This window comes from Canis lupus, chromosome 25, assembly GCF_011100685.1.
Source record: "Canis lupus familiaris isolate Mischka breed German Shepherd chromosome 25, alternate assembly UU_Cfam_GSD_1.0, whole genome shotgun sequence".
NCBI lineage: Eukaryota > Metazoa > Chordata > Mammalia > Carnivora > Canidae > Canis > Canis lupus.
In genome coordinates, this window is record NC_049246.1 from 20,332,778 (window position 1) to 20,345,989 (window position 13,212).

At 40.3% G+C, this 13,212-nt stretch overlaps 1 long non-coding RNA gene across 1 annotated transcript; it reads left to right on the forward strand.

The window, feature by feature from the left end:
* The first annotated feature begins 4,978 nt into the window (after positions 1-4,978).
* On the forward strand, positions 4,979-11,556 carry LOC111092453. Its single transcript, XR_005378208.1, has 3 exons — positions 4,979-5,126; positions 5,344-5,484; positions 11,319-11,556. It is a non-coding gene; the product is annotated as an uncharacterized LOC111092453 (long non-coding RNA).
* Positions 11,557-13,212: the final 1,656 nt, after the last annotated feature.

Genomic DNA, 13,212 nt, shown 5'->3' on the forward strand with positions numbered 1-13,212 from the left:
GTGAAGTTTGAGAATTACTGGCCATTTTCATATGCTTTTTGTTATAAAATGCCCCATCTATTTCTTGGGAATTTAGACACATAATATAATATGATAAAAGAAAAATATCCTACATATTATGATGCAGAAAGCATTCAGGTAATGTTAACAGCATTACTTAAAATAATTAAATCAGTAACAGAATTATTAATGTATTACTTTTTTACTTGACTTTTGCACAATATAGGAAAATCACTCTCTATCAAAATTGATGTTCACAATATTCTAAGCACTTATTACTTTTTTGGTTGAGAAATTAAGACAGCATTCAGTGAGTGTATTAAATAAAACAAAGTATCAGTGCCTAAGAGCTATCTGTAAACTAACGGATTTACTAAGCAAACAATTTATCAACCGCCCCAATTTTTTCACTTAAGGAAAAAGACTCAGTTCCTGCGCTCAGGCTGCTTATGATCTAGTGGGAAACGTGGACAGATGAGCAGGTGAGACGTCCCAGTTGCCTAGGACATCTGGCAGGTGTGCAGGCACAGGCCGTTGCCAGAAAAAAAATCACCTACTAGCCATATAGAGTTCAGAAAATGATGCAAAAACACTTTCCCCAGGGAAATGAATCCCTTTCAGTCCACACTGGTGGAACCAGAGCAAGTCCTCCAAAAGTCGCTTAGGGCTCTGGGCTTCCTCCTCTCTCCTCACCGAGCGTTTCCCTCCCTCCCCAGCACAGCTCCTGGGCTCCTGGCCTGGGCTGCTGCTTCCTGGGGTTACACAGGAAGAATTTCCATCTCTTTGATTCTTCCCAGGAGAGCATCTACAGTGACCAGCAAGCTGCCCTCCAGGCTCAACAGATGCACACCAAGTGGGCTTCCATAAAGTCCCCAGCACTGGGAGAGGTGGGGAAAGGGGGGACCAACCGGGAAAGCCCATCCCGTGGGGGTCTGGTCTGCTAGGGCGTGGGAAGGGGGGCTTACCCGGAGAGGGGCCTGGGGCTGGGGCTGGGTGCTGAAGCTGGAGGCAGCCCCTGGAAGCCAGGGCCGGAGGAGACCCAAGAGCACGGAGCAGTGGGGGGGAATTTAAGGCCATTTTAAATCCTCAAGACGTAATTTTATGTATGTATGTATGTATGTATGTATGTATGTATTTGTGTATTTATTTATTTAATTTAAATTCAATTTGCCAACATATAGTATAACACCCACTGCTCATCTCATGTGCCCTCCTTACTGCCCCTCACCCAGTTACCTTATCCCCCCACCTCCCCTTCTGCAACCCTTTGTTTGCCCAAGAAGTAATTTTAAATCCTACTCATATAAAAAAAAAAAATCCTACTCATATTTCAAAATTCCATATGAATCACACCTCACCTATGAAGCTTTCTGGGATTATGCTGCTCTCTTCATCGTCTTTTATAGGTGTCTACAATATTGATCATCACACAGAATGACCTGACATTTCATTGTATAGTGACTTCTGTTGTTCATTTGCTTCACGTGAACAAACTGATTTGCTTAATTAGACTGTAGCCAGAAAAGGACAGGGACCATGTTTTAGAGTTTATTTTTTAAATAATTGCTTTATGGAAATATAATTCTCATACCATACAATTCACCTACTTAAAGTGTACAATCCAACACCTTTTAGTATTTTCATACAGTTGGACAACCATTATTATCACAATCAAGTTTCAAACATTTTCATTATCCCCAAAAGAAACACTGCCCATCAGCAGTCACTCCCCATTTCTCCAGGTTGTGAGTTGAATTGTGTCCCCTGAGAGACATGTTCAAGTCCTAACCCCCAGATCCTATTAATGTGACCTAATCAGAAGCAGGGTCTTTGTAGATGTACTCAAGTTAAGATGAGGTCATACTGGATTGGAGTGGTCCCTAAATCCAACATGATTTGATGTCCTTATAAGGAGAGGGAAATGTGGATGAAGAGATATAGGCATATAGGAAGAATTCCTTGTAAAGACAGAGTCAGAGATTGAAAGGATGCTTCTACAAACCAAGGAAAGCCAAGGATTTCAGGTAACCAGAAGCTAGATTAAGTAAGGAGGGATTCTTCTGTAGATGCCTCGGACCTTTATCCCAATGTCCTTCAGAAGGAGTATGGTCCCACCAACACTGATCATGGAATTCTAGCCTCCAAAACTATCAGAGAATAAATTTCTGTTTTTCTAAGCCACTCAATTTTTAACTCTTTGTTATGGCAAGTCTAGGAAACTAATATACTCTTCCAAACCTCCCTCAACCCACCCTAGGCAACAACTAATCTACTTTCTATTTCTATAGATTCATCTACTCCAGACAATTTATATAAATACAGTTATACCATATGTAATCTTTTGCTATGAATATTTTGCGTTTTAATGTCTTCAAGGGTTGTCCATGTTATAACAAGCATTGATACTTCATTTTTATTGGTAAATAATATTCCACTATATGGGTACAGCACATTAGGTTTCTCCATTCATCAGTTGATGGACATTTGGGTTGTTTTCACTTTGGGTCTTTTGAATAACGCTGCTATGAAAATTCATGTACAAGTTTTTCTGTGGACATGTTTTCATTTTTCTTGGGTATATACCTAGGAGTGGGATTGCTGAGTCATTTGGTAGCTCTATATTTAAAGTTTTGAGGAAATGCCACACTGTTTTCCAAAGTAGCTGTACCATTTTACATTCCTAACAACAGTGTATGAGCATACCAATTGATCTACATCCTTTCTTACACTTGTCATTATCTGTTTTCTTAATGATAATCATCCTAGATGATCATGATTTGCATTTCCCTATGGCCAGTGTAGTTCAGCGTCTTTTCTTCTGCTTATTAGTTGCCTTCTTTGGAGAAATAATCAGATTTCTTATCCCTTTTTAAAAACATATTTTAGTTATTTATGAGAGAGAGAAAATGGGGGGGGAGGAGCAGAGGGAGGGGGGACAAGCAGATCACACTGAGCATGGAGCCCAATACAGGGCTCGATCCCAGGACCCTGAGATCATGACCAACCACCCAACCAACTGAAACACCCAGGTACCCCTCTTGCCCATTTTTTAATTGGATTGATTGTCTTTTTGTTGTTGAGTTGTAGGTGTTCTTCATATATTATGGATGATTGGGTCATCCTTTGATTCTTGGGTTTTAAGTATTATTTATTTTATAGTTTTTAAATATTCTTCACTGTACCTAACAATACTGAGCATATGATGGAAATTGTGCTTATACTCTTGTACATTTCTGGTGTTCAAAAAGGATCATTTGTTTTTTGTTTAATGAGTGAGCTGTTGATAAAAATTTAGAGTAAGGAAAAGAACCTAAGATTTATCGACTGCCTATCATAGGCCAAGCATTGTTACTGGGAGAATCTCATAGTAACCTAAGGAAACTCTGTGTCATTTTCCCTGGTAAACTGGTTAGCACAATGGAACTGCTTACCAGACATCTCATAGTTGATAAAAGGTGCTTTTGTCACCAAAACCTGTGTTTTTTCAATCCTGCTCCCTTTTTCCTTCATAATGTGGTAAAAAAAAAAAAAAAGATATCAAAACTGGAGGACCTACTCCTCTGGCCTCTAATGCATATAAATTGTCACCTCTCAACTGCATGTCTCACCCAAGGAGCCATAAACAGTTTATATGTTTTTTCAGCTCATAAATTAATGAAATCTATGCAAATACTCCTCTTGCAGGGAAGGATCAGAATATAGGAATTGTGCCAATTCTTCTGTTAAAAACTAAATCACAGAAATGGGAATATGCCTAAGTTCCCTGAATAGGAAAAAAAAGAACATGTGACTCTGGACTCCCAGTAGAACGTATGTGAGTCCTGCAGGGGTTACCTGTATGTGTATGCTTCAAAAACCACCAGCATTTTCCAGGCAGTCCAAAGTGCAAATGGTTTCTGCAGCTCATGATTCTGGCTCCAGGCCAGGGACATGCTCACTTGAATTGTAGCCAAACGCCTTCAGACTCACTGCCTAAACATGTGATTGGCCTTCTCATGTTCTACAGAGTGTACTCTCCTGGAGACCCACTGACATCTAATTCTCTTGGATCCCATTTCATTTTTTATAGACAAGTGTCTTCACCCTTCGAAACCTAAAAATAGAGGTGAGATGAAGACATAGTCTTAAAAGCTCTAAGTAAAGTCCCTAAAACATTTAAAACTCATTAAAACTGAGATTCATCTCTGGGAAATAGTGCATCTGATTATCTTTTTTTTTTTAAAAAAACGTCACAGCAAATTGTAATTTAATCTTTTTTTTTTTTAATTTTTATTTTATTTATGATAGCCACACACAGAGAGAGAGAGAGAGAGAGGCAGAGACACAGGCAGAGGGAGAAGCAGGCTCCATGCACCGGGAGCCCGATGTGGGATTCGATCCCGGGTCTCCAGGATCGCGCCCTGGGCTAAAGGCAGGCGCCAAACCACTGCGCCACCCAGGGATCCCCGCATCTGATTATCTTAATCTACAACCTGTCCTGGACATTTCTCTCCTGGGAAAAAGGCCATTTGCAAATGATTCCTGTTTGTAAATAATTTTTTTTTTAATATCCGAGGAAGACATCAGAAAGTAGAAAAAAAATTAAAAGTGAAATAATTCTTTGAAATTATGTAGATTATGGGAAGTAGATTATGGGAAAGAAGGACATCTATGGGGATACAATTAAAATGGCCACATTAATAGTGTAATTTGACTTATTTTCACAGAGCTGCCCAAGTAGAGATAGAAAAAAGAATTATAGATGAAGTTAAATCATCCCTGTGAAAGGAAATCCAAAGGAACATTTCTGCTTATGAAAGAAAATCATGTCTGTGCTGACCAATTCCTTGGGGATTTCCTCACATGGCTTGTGTCTGTGTGGTTCTGTCCTGTTTATGGACCCACTTCCTGGTTGAACATCCCCACAAGGCAGGCTGCGAGAACACCTGTAGGATACCATTGCTTGCCAAAATTCTAGGAACAATGGTCAATGGAATTTTGCTTCCCTGGTCTTAGAAAAGGGGGAAAAAATGTTTCCCACAAAGGCCAATTGAAAGATGTCACATTATCCCTGGGCCTTCCCCATTGCTCAGAGTCAATTGGCACCTCCAGGTCCTTGGTTTCCCTTGGTGACTGACTGGTGCAAGGTGATGCATCCCTGGGCTTGTCCTTTGAAGCCTTCAACAGCTGTGACTATTGACACTTGTTTATCCAAAGGAGGAAGTAGCTTTGGAAGATTTTGAGATCCAGCTCACAGTCTGGATGTTTGAAAGGGTGAAACCAAACTTTAATATAATTTTAAAAGACGAAGGTTACATTTATTTATACAGTACCTGCTTCTTTTTTTATTCTATGCTTTCCTAGGGTACATGTTAATTGAGAGTGTATGTCATCCTACATCAGGAAGTGATGAAGTTTGATGGTTAAGTTTTCCTCTGGTTCCTTGCCCTAGTACACTGAGTTTTATCCATCACATCTGAAAAGCTAGTATGAACCACAAAATAGGTAAGAGGAGTAGAGGGTAAAAGGATGGGGTTTTCCATTGGATAACTTTTTCCAGGGGTGCTGAAGATTTGGGGGACTTATTGTCTTGATTGAATAGTTGGTCTTTACTTGGGTTAATTCAGGGGGTTATGAAAGAATTATGTAGACTGGGCACAGAAAATTGTACATGTAAAAATATGTAAAATATTATTTTGAACATACACTCATATCCCGGAACACCTGGTTGTTGCGGTTGGTTGAGCCATTGACTCTTGGTTTCAGCTCAGGTCGTGATCTGAGGGTTACGAGATCAAGCCCTGCATCAGGCTCAGTGCTCAGTGCAGAGTCTGCTTGAGATTCTCTCTCTCCCTCTGCCCCTCCTGCTTGTGTTGTCTCTCTCTCACTCTCTAAAATAAATAAATATCTTTTTAAAGATATTTTTTAAAAATCCATATCTCTCCTTCACCAAAAAGCTGGTCATGTTGATGACAATAACATATTTTTGCTTGTTTTCCAAAAATAAAAAATTATCAGAATAATTACTACAGCACCTCTGGAATAACAATATGGGTTTACTGAGCACCTACCATGTGCCAGTCACTTTATGAATATGATTCCTAATCTCTATAAGGTGGATATTCTTACCTCCAACTTATAGAGGAGTAAACTGAAATTCAGAGAGAGATCATTTGCTCAAGATCTGAGCCCTGTGGGATCAAATCCAAAGTCTACCAGGATTTAGCAGGCCAAGGAGGTCTCAGATTTCTAAAGCTATGCACAGTAAAGGACACAGTTATTCAATATAAATGTAAAAAGAAAAGATAAATGTAAAATGTGTGAGATGCCAGGACAACAGGCAAATCAGGACATATGAACACTTAAACTATTAGGCATCATCTTGAAAATATGTGTACCACCACTTCATACTTTGCAAATGCTTAAATGTACAGGGAGCTGAGAAAGTGAGCATAGAGTGAGTATAACAGAGTTATGGGGAGTGCTTAACAGAAGAGTGAAGTGTGAGAAGGCAGAAATGGAGGGTTAACTTCAGGAAAGTTTTTCAAGGATCAAAGTGCCAGGCAAGGTGTTTGAACTTGACCTGTAGACGGTGCCACATAACTACTAACATCTGTATAAGTGTTTTCACACACATTATTACACTTCACACTGAAAGTGTGAGAGAGTATTTCCAGAGACTTTAGGTGACTTTCCCAAGACTACTAAGCTGATAAACAATACTAAGCTGTATTCACAAAACTTGGGCTATTCCCACTTTTTCATATTAATTGCCAGCTTCCACACCAGGCAGTCTTTCAGAATTACAAATTGGCATTAGAAACCACCAATAAAAAGCAAAATACATCATATGGGAGAACAGCACATGGACAACCCATCGTTCTGTTAGTATGCGTTATAATAGTTTTCCTAGAAAAGTCCTTAGGATTAGATGTTAGGAACAAGAAAAGAGTTATTCATAATTTTCTCTTGATTATGAAAGGAATAAATACTTCATAGACAACTGGGATGAGGCACCTGGGTGGCTCACTCAATTAAGAGTTTGGCTCTCGGTTTAGGTCTTTTTTTTTTTTTTTTTTTGGTAAGGATTTTATTTATTTATTTGAGAGAGAATAAGCATGAGCAGGGAGAGGGGCAGAGGGAGAAGCAGATTCCTCACTGAGCAGGGAGCCTGACTGCCGGATCCAATCCCAAGACCGTGGGATCATGACCTGAGCCAAAGGCAGGCAGGCACTTAACCGACTGAGCCACCCAGGCACCCCTCAGCTCAGGTCTATGATCTCAGGAATATAAGAAGAACACAAAAATTATCCATAAATTTATGACTTATAGATAATTTGAACATTTGAGTGCATTTGTTTCCAGTCTTTGGTACACCCTAGCAATATACTCGAATGTCATTCCTCCCTTATGTTGTATCCAACCAGTCTCCTGGTCCAACCCCGTCTTCTGAATACATCCCAAACCTGTCCAGTTCCTCTCAGCTTCTACCTTGGCATAGGCTACCATTGTCTCTTGGGATTATTGCAGTTTCCACCAACCATTTTCCTTAGCTCAGTCTGGTACATCCTCTCCCTGTTTATTCACCACACTGCAGCCAGGGTTGTTTTTCTAAAATGCAAACTTCTCAAAAGTTCTGGATGGCATCTACCACCCTTAGGATAATGCTCACTCTACTCACCATGGTTTCCAAGGCCCTGTGCTGACTGCTCCCACTTCCCCTCTGATTCTGCATATCCAGTTGTGCAGAACTTTTCTACCATCGTCTGCTAGTTACACTCTGAACAACACCTTGCTAGAATACTCTTCCCAGGCTCTTTGCCTAACTGCTTTACAGCTTTCATATCAATTCCAGTTCATATATCAATTCTTTGGGGAAGATTTGTTTAACCCATTTGCCCTCTTTGCACAGAGTCTCTCACTACAAATTCTCGCCCTATAATAACACTTATTTCACTTTATTATTATCCTTTTGTTTAACTGCCTGTCTCCTTCACTAGTTGTAAACTATGAAGGCAGGGTCCCTATCTCTTTTATTCACCATTCAACATGCCACATGTAGCACCATACCTGGCAGAGGGTGAGCATTTGATATCCACTGGACATGCCTAAGCATACGGATATATAACATAAAATGTGTTTAATAAATTTGAATAATCTTTCTATAGATTCTCTTGGATTTTTGATGTAGAAACTAATGTTATTTGTGAACAATGATGGTTTAGCTTCTTCCTTTCTAGGTCTTTCTATTGTTTTCCTTGTTTTGCTGTGCAGCTAAGATCTCCAAGAATAGATGTTGATACTTGGCATTTTTGTGACTTAGTTTTAAAAGGGAAGATTTATCATTTCAACAGTAAGTATTATGTGTGATGTAGAATTTTGATTGATGTCTTCATTATTTTAAGGAAATTCCTTCTAGTCTCAGTTGACTAAATTTCTTTTTTTTTTAATAAATTATAAATGAATGCTGAATTTCATCTAATGCATTTTCTGCTTTACTGAGATGGTTTATCTTCTTTATTTTTTTAAAGATTTTATTTATTCATTCATGAGAGACACAGAGAGAGAGGGAGAGAGGGAGAGAGAGAGAGAGGCAGAGACACAGGCAGAGGGAGAAGCAGGTTCCACGCAGGGAGCCCGACGTGGGACCTGATCCCAGGACCCCAGGACTATGCCCTGGGCTGAAGGCAGGCACCAAACCACTGAGCCACCCAGGGATCCCTGGTTTATCTTCTTTAATCTGATAATAGGTTGAATTATATTTTCTAATTTTCTAATGTTAAAACATCCTATATCCTTGTATTGTCCATGATGTCTTATTGTATTATGTGTTGCTGGAGTTGATTTATTAACATTTTATTGAGAATTTTTTAAATCTATGTTTATTAGTAGAATTGACCTATAATTCTGTTTTCTCTTCCTCTGATGGTGTCTAGTTTTGATATGAAGAAACTTTGTAGTCTCATAAGATAAGATGGAGAAACTTTCTTTTTTTTTCTATTCTCCATGACAACATAGACATAATAAAGAGTCCTTAAAAGTTTATTTTTTTCCTTAAAAATTTAGTACTCATTTATAAAACTACCTTGACCAAGTGCAGGTATATATATATATATATATATATTAATGAAGTTTAATTGAAGTTTGTTCATTGTTTTGTTCAAATCACCACCGTGTCCTTTGTCGTTATGCCTTCATGTTTTCGGAAAGACTCTTAAACTTGTATTTTACATTTTAAATTCAGTTTTCTACACTGGCTGTGCTGCTGTCTCTTGCCCTCATCTGTTTTACTTTTGGTTTGTTCTTTTAATCCAGCTCTATTTTGTCTCAACTTGCATCCTTATCAGTTGTTCTTTGTATTTCCTATATCATTTTTTAAAGTTAGTATTTTCTGGTAACTGTTTGAGATCACAGAGAAGCTGCTTTCCAAAGTTGGCTTCCATTTTTCCAGTAGTAAATCTCCTTTAAAGCATGAATTTGCTCTGTGTCTTCAGGGCCATGCCCTTCTTACTTGTATGTTGTTGTTTCAGTTTGTTCATCCTTAAATAAGGAAATCTGGAAAGATCATATGTGTATGGAGACATCTACTGGATATCTATTAGTTTGGATAATACTGCTGTGCCTGAAAAGTTATATATCATTCCAGTATACATTTTTGCCGAAGCCTTATTGAGATAGGCTTTTTCACAATACTCAGCACTTACTGGTAATGTCTGATTTTTAAAAAATATTTATTTACTTATTTGAGAGAGTGAGAGAGTGTGCACATGCCCACAAGTAAGGGGAGGGGCAGAGGAAGAGAATTTCAAGCAGACTCCCCGTTGAGTGCAGAGTTGGATGTGGGGCTCAATCCCACAACCCTGAGATTATGGCCTGAGTTGATACCAAGAGTCTGACACAGCCAACTGAGCCACCCAGGCACCCTAAACTGGTGTAGTCTCTATGCAATTTTAGTACTGGAAATTTCACATATGGCCAAGACATGGCAAAACAAGTCATCAATTAATTGGTTTGTGACAGCATGGTGCAGGGATAACAAATAGGTGTTATCTCAATACCAGTTCACCTACCAGGAATGATTGCCTGGACAACTTTGTTGAAAACAATTCTGAGGTGCTTTCTGGCTCAGTTATACCTGCTAGAGGCATGAGTGTGAGGAGTAGCAGAATGAATGCCACTATCTGCTGTGCCATCCTAATAACTGTCAACAGGTGGAGCATAAGATACAGAGAACAATAGTCCACGATGTTTAAAGGACCTTGGCCTCCTTGATGCTGAGGAACACAGTTCCATGTGACCTGGCATTATCTGACATTGGGTCTTCTTAGGAAGTACTTTCCCTAGATGCTAGTGATCAAAATTTGGCCAATACTTCAGAGATCAGCAGACTAAACCCTGGCCAGCTGTGTGACTGAGTGCTGAACTCCCCAAGCCCTCACACGTCTAGATGTGGAAGCACCCAGCCTCCTCATAGCCGTATCAGAGCTGGGTCTACATAAGCCTTTGGAAGTGGGCCTCCATCTTGGATCTGGCTAGAATCTCCACCCTACCCCTTCACCCACCCCCTACCCAAAAGAACTGGCCATCCCAGGCAGAGCATTAGGCCTGTGACCCAGGCCTGCCCAGTTCAGCAAGTGTCCCCAAAAGGGTATGTGACCTGGGCTGGAACCAGAGTCTTTATCTTGCAGATTATATAGGAAACAACTCTTTTCTCCTCTGGAATTGCTGAGCAGGGATGATCCTTTCTTTGAAGTAAAAGGTAGAGTGTACACAACATAGAGATTTATTTCTCCACTCAGCTCATCAGATACAGTCTCTCAGGTTTGGGGAAAACAGCTTTCAGGCTATAATGTTGCCACCTGCATCTTCCAGGGCCCTCCATGAGTGACCCAATTGGAAAGCAAGGTAGGATGAATGGGGTGCCTTTCACTTGCAATGGGGATGATGTGGAAACTCCTGGACAGGTATGTTTGGCAGTACGTTAAGGCCTGGGGGGAGCACCCAGAGCTTTGGAATCAAGGGCGCTGGCCAGAGGCAGCTGGAGGCAGCAGAAGGTCCTAGAGAAAGGTGCCACGCTTAGCAAAGGAGTGGGTGGCAGTCAGGATGAGCTTTGACAGCTCAGGACTTTGTCTCTAGCCTGCCCTGACCAGCGTAGGCTTGTTAACTAAAACATTCTTCCTATTCCTTTCTCTGCCTGGTTTTGAATGATGACAGGATTGTTGATACGATGCATTGACGACATTTAACCACAAATGGCACAAATTAGTCATAATTTGTCAAGACTAGTCATTAGTCTTTTCATAAAGTTCAACATGCACCGATACAGTTGCTTATCTCAGCTCTCAGGGGCTGCCTGGGAGTGGAATCACATCTCCTGCCTGTAGAGAAGTTGTCAAAGGAGAAGTTCTTCATCTAATTTGAGGTGACAAGTACGGATGACAGATTCTAACAGAAGCATTCTTGACTCCATATGACTTTGTAAAGATGCAAAAATTTGCTCCTGCTCATGTGTGCATCAATCTCTCCATTCCTTGACTCAGCAGATTTTCAAAAGCAAGAATTTCCCTCTCCTTTACCCCCCTTTACTAACTGATGAAAATATAAAATGTTATAATAAGTCAGTCTCTTTACAGATGATGTACTTCTTTGACAAATAATGTTCACATAGTTTTAGAGAATTGTAAGAGAGGGGACAGGATTGAACTAGGCATTTAGACAAGGTGGGGACGGAGGTAAAGAGGTACTGATGGCCTAATTACACAACATCTAAGAATAGTATCTGTCAAGAACTGTGAAGATGCTGAGAATTCATCTACATTCAAATTAATAAATTAATCTACCAGTTTCCTGGATGCTGACAGAAGACATGAATCCCCTGGGATTGGGGATGGCAGACAATGTATTCCCCACAGTAATGGCAGTAGCCAAAGTATCAGCATCACCAGCCACCCCTTGAGCCCCAGGTCCCACAGTTGATGCAGAGCAGCCAGGTGACACCTGAACACACAGCGGATCTCATCACAGGGGGAAAAGCCTGAGCCTAGAAGCTCACATTTTCTAAAAGGGCCAGTATTCAGACCTGCCCACTGCTCTGAAGGGGAACACTAGCTCTACCAAATCTATTCCTTCAAAAGATAATCCAGGACTGTCAGTGCCTTGCTTGCAAGAGAAACAGAAAAATATACTTGTGGGAAAATGTTTCCCAGTAATTTCCAACCCTCTTTTCAACACAGTAGTATTAGTGTTCTGAGAGTACCCTAACAAATTACAACAAATTGGCAGGCTTAAAACAACATAAATGTATTCTTGTGCAGAGGCCAGGAGTCTGAAATCCAGCTGTTAGCACAGCCATATTTCCTCCAAAGGTTCAAATGCTTCCCAGTCTCTTCTAGCTTCTGATGGCCCCAGGTGTGCCTTCGCTGTGGCCACGTCTTTCTACCAGTGGCCTCCATCTTCACACAGCCTCCTCCTTTTTTTCTGTGGCTCTCTTCCGTGGGTCTCTTATAAGGACACTTGGCATTGAATTTAGAGGCTATCTGGATAATCCAGGATAATTTCATCTCAAGATTCTTAACCTAGTTAATCTGCAGAGACCCTTTTTCTTAATAAAGGTCACATTTACAGGTTCTAGGGGCTAAGACAAACATATCTTTGGGAAGGCTGCCATTCAACCCAATTATCTTGGATTCTGGTAAATGTTCCCATGAGTAGGCCTCTCTGTCAGCCATGCTCATTAATCTGACTGACACAGAATAAAACCAAATCCATTCAAATCCTCTTGTACAGCATTTAATTAAGGTTACTATTAACAGGACTCCAAGCATCAGGATGAGGCCAACTTACAGTGTCAACCTCACCCCCTTAAATCCCAGGCCCAAGCTGAACAAATCCTATAAGCCATCAGAGTCTACTTTGGAAATGCAGGTGGTTCACTCTGTTTTGAACTTTCCAGTTGGCTGAAGGCAGTACTCAAGTACACCAGTATGTATTACCAAAGGCAACAGAGGAAGTCTTGGGCAATTCTATGATTCTTAAGAGTCCTGGCCAGTGAGTTAAAGTGAACTGATATCTTCGGGGCTTTTGTTATCTGTAAACACTTGAAGACCTTTTATAACCGCTACTAATGTGCATGTCACTATAGTTCCAGGAGGGAAGCAAGTTAATGCCTGGGTTCTACATAAGAATTACCATCCTTGGAATGCAAATGGTGGTCTAGAAAGAATTTATAATTGT